Below are 8338 nucleotides of genomic sequence, written 5' to 3'. Positions count from 1 at the left end.
AAAGTTGGTAGGCAACGAATTTTGGAGGGACAGATCTTGCCATAAATACCTCGTCATTTTGCAAATTCTGACCAATCCTGACCAATCCCGACAGAGTTACACACCATAGTCTAACATTTTTGGCAAAAATCCACTGCCAATTTTGCTATTCACCAACTACGCTTTCCAGATATATTTCCCCTTTTATGGAACGTTAAACAGTCACAATTTCGTGGGAAAGAGGCACGATAATGCGGGCAACAAAACAAGTTAAAGAAAACATAGAAAGATATTCGCCTAAACAGTCCAACTTTGGATTCAGGAGCGGGTTGGTTAAAAATGCAGCTTTTGCGCTGTTTAAATTCTGTATAGCAAGGATTCGACAATAACATGATATCTTTATTTTGCCTTATCCTCATATGAGGGCTACATAAATAACTAGTTATGAATTATGATTCCGTATTTGCTTGGTGAGGCTATCCTTTTCTCAAACGACTTCAAGCACCTTTCAGATTTTGAGGGGACGGAGATTTGTTCTACCTTTGGAAGTTAACATGGCCCCACCAACTGCTCAGTGCACCTTAATTGTCCAACTCTACAAGGCGTGCGTGCCTTTGAATCGAATTCGCGTTCTCTGATTAGCTAACTTTGTACAAAGATCCTTGCGATCTGGCAATGACAGTTTTTACGTGCTGTTATATCCATAAATTTCGATCAGTTCAGTTGAATTCCGGCAATATTCTTCCAGCCACAGTCAGATGTTGCGCCACTAGTTTGTTCCCGCTCACGCAGTCATTTTTGTGCCCTGTCCGTGTTAGACTATCCGCTACGGCTGTGCCACTGTCTTTCTAGTCACGGCCCTCCTGTGCTCCTTTTTACCTGTCAAAGTCTTTTCAAGGTCGTCAATAAGTGCATCTTAGTGTATATGTTATAGTGTCAGAGGATCAATATTCTTAGCCGACTTTCATCGCGAATATCTTTGCGTGGAAATTTTTGTGCTCTTTGTGCACATCATAATGTCTCATGTGCGCCAAGACGCCAAGGCTTCTTGACAAACCACTCCTTGGTCTCAATCAACTATCTAAGTCAATCAAGGTCTCTTAATCAAGGTTCAACTAATGAAAAAGGTAACTTGGGTTAAAAAACGACTTCAGATGAGACTGTTTAAATTATTTTATCCCGTATATTTTCTCAACGTTTGGTAAACTTGAGAAATAAAACCTACTATAATTTACTTGTACAAATCCCTCCGTTTTCTGGCTCTAGAGCGGGGTTAGGAGTCCCGACATTGACGGGCTTGGGCAGAACTCTTGTTCCTGCTACGCTGTCAAACGAAAAATTCGTCACCTGTGATCTGACGCGTTCCACCGTGTTTTGCTTTGGACAGAAAAGGAGGATGAAGACTTTTGGTCCAAACATGCAACCCAACAAACCAAACGAAGTTACTAACGTCGTTAGGCAAGACACCAGTGTTACGTACCAGCTGTCAAACGTAAACGCCACGGGGTAATATGCTATTGATGACAACAGTAGAATGTACATAGAGAATCCTATGTATTTTGTCTCGTTAAAGTTCTCAGGAATGCCTCGTCCTTTGAAAGCGTAGTACGTACACAAGAGAGCCACAGTAGTTATGTAACAAGAAACGGTGATGAAGAGTGCGAAGCCGGTGTTGGTGTAATAAGGTTTGCACAAAAGAAAGATGTACTCATCTGAACGGATGATCTTTTCGCGCCCAGGAGGATCAGTAGACATCCATAGTCCTAACAGAGAAGTTGGGACTAGATTCACGACAGAAGTAAAGATGATTTGCCTTGCCTGAGTTTTGTAACACGGTGTAAACAACTGGGCAACTTTGTCGACCCCAAACACGCTTGTAATCCGCATCGTTTTCGTAAAGAGCACTGTAACACACAAATTGAGGGCAAAATAACGCCAGAAAAGTGCTGCACTGCAAAGTATATTGCTGGGGTGAGAAAGGTCGAGGACGGCTAGCATATAAAGACCTGAGATGCCAAACAGCAACTGAAAAGAAATCTCTCTGTTAGAAGCCTTCACTATAGGGGTGTTATGAAACTTGATATAGATACGGCAAGTTAACAAGGTGAGAATGAATCCAATGGAAGCTGTAACTGTTATGGCCATTCCTGCGGGGGTTGTGAGAGTGATGTTTAAGACAGGTAATTTTTCACACCTTGTGCCCTCATTATTTGGCTTTGTCTCTGGCTCACACGCTGTGCAGCTCGTGGATCCGATCTCGGCGCTGATGGTTCCTTGAGAACACTTAACACAGTCCCAACAACAAGGCGATTTGCGTTCCTTTGTTGTGCCTGGTGGGCATTGAGATGAACAGAAAGACATCGGAGTTGACAGTGTTTTCCAACGTAAATGCGATGTATTTATCTTCAGTTTAGGCGTGCTGTCCTTGTTCCAAGTTCCCACCGTAACCTTTCTAAGCCGTGTTCCTGTGGATGATGAACATTGGAAGTTCATGATGCTGTATGAAGCAGAGAAAGGATCCCCAAAACTATCAAATCGCACTTTTCCGGTCAAACCATCAAAACTGACGTTCCTGATAGCTTTGTAGATCGCGTCCCTTAATCGTCGGATGGACCGAAGGACAACTATTTGCATTTCGAAAACCTTGTTCAGCCGTGCAGCGGTAAATGTTATCCAAAGCATATGCTATGGCGTACAGAGCATCAATAATATAAGACACGTAGGGGCTGCGTAGCTTAAAAAGAGGACGTTCCAGAGAGAGATTGGCCTTGCAAGGGGCAACCCCGAAATCAATCGATTCGGTAATTGAACAGTTGAATTGCGATCGCCATATTTCTCTCCACCATCCTACGTCGCGCTGGGCGCTTTTTGCAGGAGTAATACTCTTAACGTGCTCCTCAAATGCTGGAACAGGATAGTAGTATGAATCTATTAACAGTGAACCATTGAGAATGGAGAAACGTGGGTCCGAGAGAAATTTTTCTTCGTTAGCGCTTCCATCGCTCATTAGCAAAGTCTTTCCTTGTAAGCCTTCTTCAGTTGCCTCCATTAAGAATTTTTCGAGATATTTGCCGTAAAGCCAAACGATGATTACTCCAATTCCAGGATGCATGTTGATTCTGGCAACTGTCTTTTTTATGTCCTCGCGGTAGTCTAGTCGCGAGATTAACTCATAAAAAGCAATGCAGAATATATATTATTCTTGTACGATTCTCTTTCTAGCGCCAAAATTCCATTCATTCCATAAGAGTTACTAACCCAACAGCTGCCACGTATGTCCAGTGAAAGCGTTCTATGATGTCTGCCATGACCTTTGCTAGCCACTTATCGGAAGGGACTGTCCTGAAAAAGTCTTTGTAAAATTGTGAACTCAACTCTGCGCTTGTTGTAGTTGAGCTAATGGCAGGAATGTCAGCGACCTGAAGTAGGCTTGCTACCAGGACCGCGCTGGCCGAATTGGAGGGACCGATAAGCGCTGAGATGGGCTTTGACCCGGTAGACCAAATAATGGAACTGCTCCCAGGAGACGTGGTGGAGTTCGGTTTATGCATACATACTGGATCGCTTTTACGCTTGAAGTCATAAGCTATCTTCATAGCCAGTGCCCCACTGTCACAATAGTCTCTTATGTCATAACCGAGGGACACGTTTGGTGGAAGACTGGAATTCTTGTTTACGCTATTAATAGCAAAAATGACAGCTTCGGCGCGTCCAAATTCTCTAGGATTAACTTCCCACTGTTTATCGTAGGTAGTCATATGGAGACTGAAAAGGCCACCCAACATTACGTCGCCATCTTTATAAGCTCTCAGTCCTTGGTTGCAAGACGTGCAGTGCCCAAAGAACAAAACAAAGAGAGTCAGTCTAAAAAAGCAGGAGGAAACCGTTTTTCTTGTCCAACTCATCATCCTTATTCTTGTTGCCTAAAACAAATTAGTTAGTGAGCTAGCCACCCAGTAGTACGTCACCATCTATCTCTGAATTTCATCAAGAGAACTGAGAATCTAAGCTGGTTTGTGTGTTTGTATATTTTGTATGACCCTTTTCAAAACTAAGAACAAGCAATTCATTCATTCCTAATGGAGCACGTCGTGAAATGCCAAAATTTACATAAGACAACCAGAGCAATCAAAGTCATTTAGTTTTCAAGACACCACTACCGGACCATTTCTAGTAGTCTTAGAGGGTCAGAGTTAAGCCCCGTTGGTGTATAGGTATACGTATAGGTATATGTAAATCATTAATGTTCACATTCCGTCCCGCATACTAATTCGGTATAGGTTTACTAATGAGCGTCTCCCTTAGTCAATAGAAATGATAGGCTTGCCTCGGCTTGCCCGGTAGGTAACTTGAGCTCGGTTTTTAGACCGTCTATTGATAGGAATAAGAGAAGCGATCACCTAGCAACGCGAGAAAAGGCTTCCTATATCTTATTTAGCGCTAAAACTCGGATATATATAAACAAAACACATACACAAAGTAGAACTGAAAACTCTCTATTTCAATTTTGTCTGACGTTTTCTCCTATCTCGAGGAAATCAAAAACAATTACAGTCTCAGCGTTTCACACACCGTTCATCAGCTAATTATACGAGTTCGCAAGCCCAAAGTTGAATACAAATTAGCTCTACAGGAAAGACCCAAGGGAGCACTTTGACGTATTATTATATAAACAAGTTTAAATAACTTAACAAGGATCAATTGAAACACGCGAATAATAATTGCTAGCAATAAAACCACAAGAGAGATACCGTTTTAAAAACTTTATTAAAAAAACAATGACAAAAAGAGTCAAATACACAACGATTTGTAAGGAATGGAAATTAATTGATCTTCATCTTCTTCGCTCATGGAGTAGTTGTAAGGTTCGAATTTCGTATGCCGACGTTTCCTGAGCTGTTTGGCATGAGCTTTATGATCATCCAAATAATTTACAAATTGAATCCGACGCCTTTTGCGCTTCGGGCCTTTTTGTGATGGGGTTTCTACTGTGGGAGGAGGGGTAAGGAATGCAGGATTTAAGGGTGGTGGAGGGGTGAGGCTTTCTTTATCAGGTTTTTGAGAGATAGCCGCTTGTGTTAATTCAGGTGTTACTTTAAAGGGGTTGAGGGGGGTGGAGAATGGTGTCGTTGCTGTCGAAGAATCTTGTGTCCTTGATGTTAAGTCTGTAACAGTGCTGATTATTTCTTCCGGTCGTGTTCTTGTATTTAATTGTTCTTTAAAAGCCAGGCATCTGTTTTGCAACTGAAAGTAGCGTTTAGCTTTTTCATCGTCCCGAAGATCGTTTCGAGAAAGCACGTCATCCATGTTGTCTTGTATTTCTTGCATAGCTGGAAGAAGCGGGACAGGCGAAAGAGTTTGCTGCTTCAGATATTTTAGAAGCTCTTGAGGAATATTTTCTTGAAACCCTGCTTGGTTAAAGCCTTCTTCACTGGGCAGGACGTTTGTTCGCAACCGACAATTATCTTGGGTAGTAGTTTTCAGATCAATCAGAAGATAACCAAAAGGTCTTAATACAGCCTCTTCGTACTGATCATCAAACACGATCAAATTCCGTTTGTTCACATCAAAATAGGAATCCTGCCCCAAAGCTGTAGGAATTCCTTTGACGAATTCAATGTGTGGCATGGCGACTAACAGTTGTGTATACGCAGGCTGCCATTGTGAATAACACCAAACGATCCTCTCCGGGGGAGGGTAAATGGTCTTTGAAGCTTGTTGCAATAGAGATCGAACCCAGGCCGTTTTTCCGGACCCGGTATTCCGGCAATCATGGAGGTGAAAGGACGCTCGAAGCAAAACCACTGACATTTCTGTGAAAACATTGGAACTGAAATGGGGCGAGACCAGCATTGCGGTGTTTAGACATCACGTGCCTTTGCATATTATCTTTTCTACTGAAGGAATTTTCGCGGACAGAACAGAGCCAACTCATGTCAACTCCGCAGGAGCAAAATGAAGACTGAGAAAGAGGTAGAATGTTGCGCATTTATATAGGTTTTCAGGCCATAAAATTCTATTGTTTTCCTCTACCACCCCCGCACCACATTTCAATTGTAATCTCTCCACCACCACCACTACCATCACCACCACCACCACCACCATCACCGCCACCACATTTCTATTGTTTTCCCTCCACCGCCACCACCGTCACCACATTTCTATTATTTTCCTCCACCATCACAACCACCACCGCCACCACATTTCTATTGTTTTCCCTCCACCACTTCCACCACCACCGCCACCACATTTGTATTGTTTTCCCTCCACCACCACCACCACCGCCACCACATTTCTATTGTTTTCCCTCCACCATCACCTACACCACATTTGTATTATTTTCCCTCCACCACAACCACATTTTTATAATAATAAAAGATGTTTTGAGTCATCTTTCCCGCGCAAAACCGGAAAAGCGTGCTTCTGATTTGCTGCATAGTATGGCCGCGTCCAAAGATATTCTTTTCTGGACTCCCAGCGGACAATTACTTCCAAATAAACGCACTATTCCCGTCACAAACATCGCTAAGCTAGTTGAGTATGTGTTACTCCCTCATAACAATGAAGTTACCAAGCCTCGTGTTCTGAATACGTTTCTAGATGGACTTGCAGAGTTAGGAATCGATAAAGGTTTAATCAAGAGCAAAAAGTTGTTAAGTGATTTAATAGAAAAGGAAAAAGGCTACCAAAATGTAGAAAACACTTCCGATAACGAGAGTAATAATGAGGAGAGTTCATCGGATATTGAAAATCAGGAGGAGGAGGAGGAGGAGGAAGTGGCTTCCCAGAATGGCGTTGAAGCTGAAGGCACCCAAAAGAGCGACAACAACACTGAAAACGACAGTCAGGAAACAGAAAGTAGTAGCCCCGAAATGTCCACCGCCTTTTACTCTAAACGTCCTAGTGAACATTGTGAGAACTCTAATGTGTACTGGACATTGATCATGAAATGTCCTAAATGCTTTTGGCGCGATTACTACAAGATTTGTCCTATATGCGATCACCAGATTCGCGAGGGGAGAAATTACATGAAAGAGGGCTTTCTTCGGTGTCACGATTGCGGAGCAGTTACACACAAAAACGTGAAGACGTTGGAAACCAATTTCTATTCCCCTTCTAAAGAGGAGAACGAAGATGAAGATTAATTAATTTCCATTCCTTGCAAATCGCTGTGTATTTGACTCTTTTTGTTATTGTTTTTAATAAACTTTTTAAAACGGTATTATGGTTTTATTGCTAGCAATTATTAGTCGCCTGTTTTAATTGATTCTTGTTAAGTTATTAATACTAATACGTCAAGGTTCTCTTATGGGATTTTTCCTGCAGAGCTAAATTGTATTCAACTTTGGGCTTGCGAACTCGCATAATTAACGGACTAACGGTGCGTGAAACGCTGAGACTGTAATAGTTTTTCATTTCCTTGAGATAGAACGGAGAAAACGCCAGACAATTGAAATAGAGAGTTTTCAGTTCTACTTTGTGTATGTGTTTTGTTTATATATATCCGAGTTTTAGAGCTAAATAAGAAGACACAAACTAAATTGAAATAAAGACTTTTCAACTCCACTTTGTGCATGTTTTGTTTATATATCTGAGTTTAAGAGCTAAATAAGATATAGGAAGCCATTTCTCGCGTTGCTAGGTGATCGCTTCTCTTATTCCCATTTCTCTTTTAATAGACGGTCTGAAAACCGAGCTCGAGTTACCTAACTGGCAAGCCTAGGCAAGCCTATTGTTCCTATTGTAGTATTCGCTCATCAGTAAACCTATCCCGAATTAGTATGGAGGAAGACAGTCATTAGTATGCAGGAAGACACTCATTAGTCTGGAGGAAGACAGTTATGCATATTAATAAAAGGGAAGACAGGGGAAGACACCAACGAGGCTTAATAACATCCCTCTATGACTACTATTTCTGCTTTATATCCTACACCCTTTGCCATTCTTGCTCTTTTCGGCGGCGGCAAACGCCACGTTCACGCTCCCAATTAATTAACATATGTACCTTGTGGACAGCAAAGCTTTACTCTACTGAATTGTTTACTAGCCTGGTTTGTTTTAAAAATCAGACCATTTCTACTGTACATAGCATTTTTTGTTGTTTGACGACCGCCACCTTACACTCCAAATCAATTGCCATTTATCATTTGTACCTTGTAGACAGCAAAGCTATAAACTAGTTGTCTACTAGCCCGGTTTTACAGAGTTGGCCAATATAATCTATCAAAAAGGGGTAAAAATTAACCAACAGAGGAAGCGGCTGCGATGCTAAAAATATGTGAGGACTATAAGAAAAGCACACTGCGGTTCTTGCCTAGGGATTCATTTTTCGTTAATTATATTTTAATACATGAATAAA

General features: G+C 41.7%; 1 pseudogene; it reads right to left on the bottom strand.

Annotated features, from left to right (window-relative positions):
• Positions 1-1203: 1203 nt before the first annotated feature.
• LOC140925585 (extracellular calcium-sensing receptor-like) lies at positions 1204-3887 on the bottom strand (annotated as a pseudogene).
• Positions 3888-8338: the final 4451 nt, after the last annotated feature.

Source organism: Porites lutea, chromosome 2 (assembly GCF_958299795.1).
Source record: "Porites lutea chromosome 2, jaPorLute2.1, whole genome shotgun sequence".
Lineage (NCBI taxonomy): Eukaryota > Metazoa > Cnidaria > Anthozoa > Scleractinia > Poritidae > Porites > Porites lutea.
The sequence above is the reverse complement of the archived record's forward strand: the minus strand, read 5'-3'. Positions and strand labels throughout refer to the sequence as shown.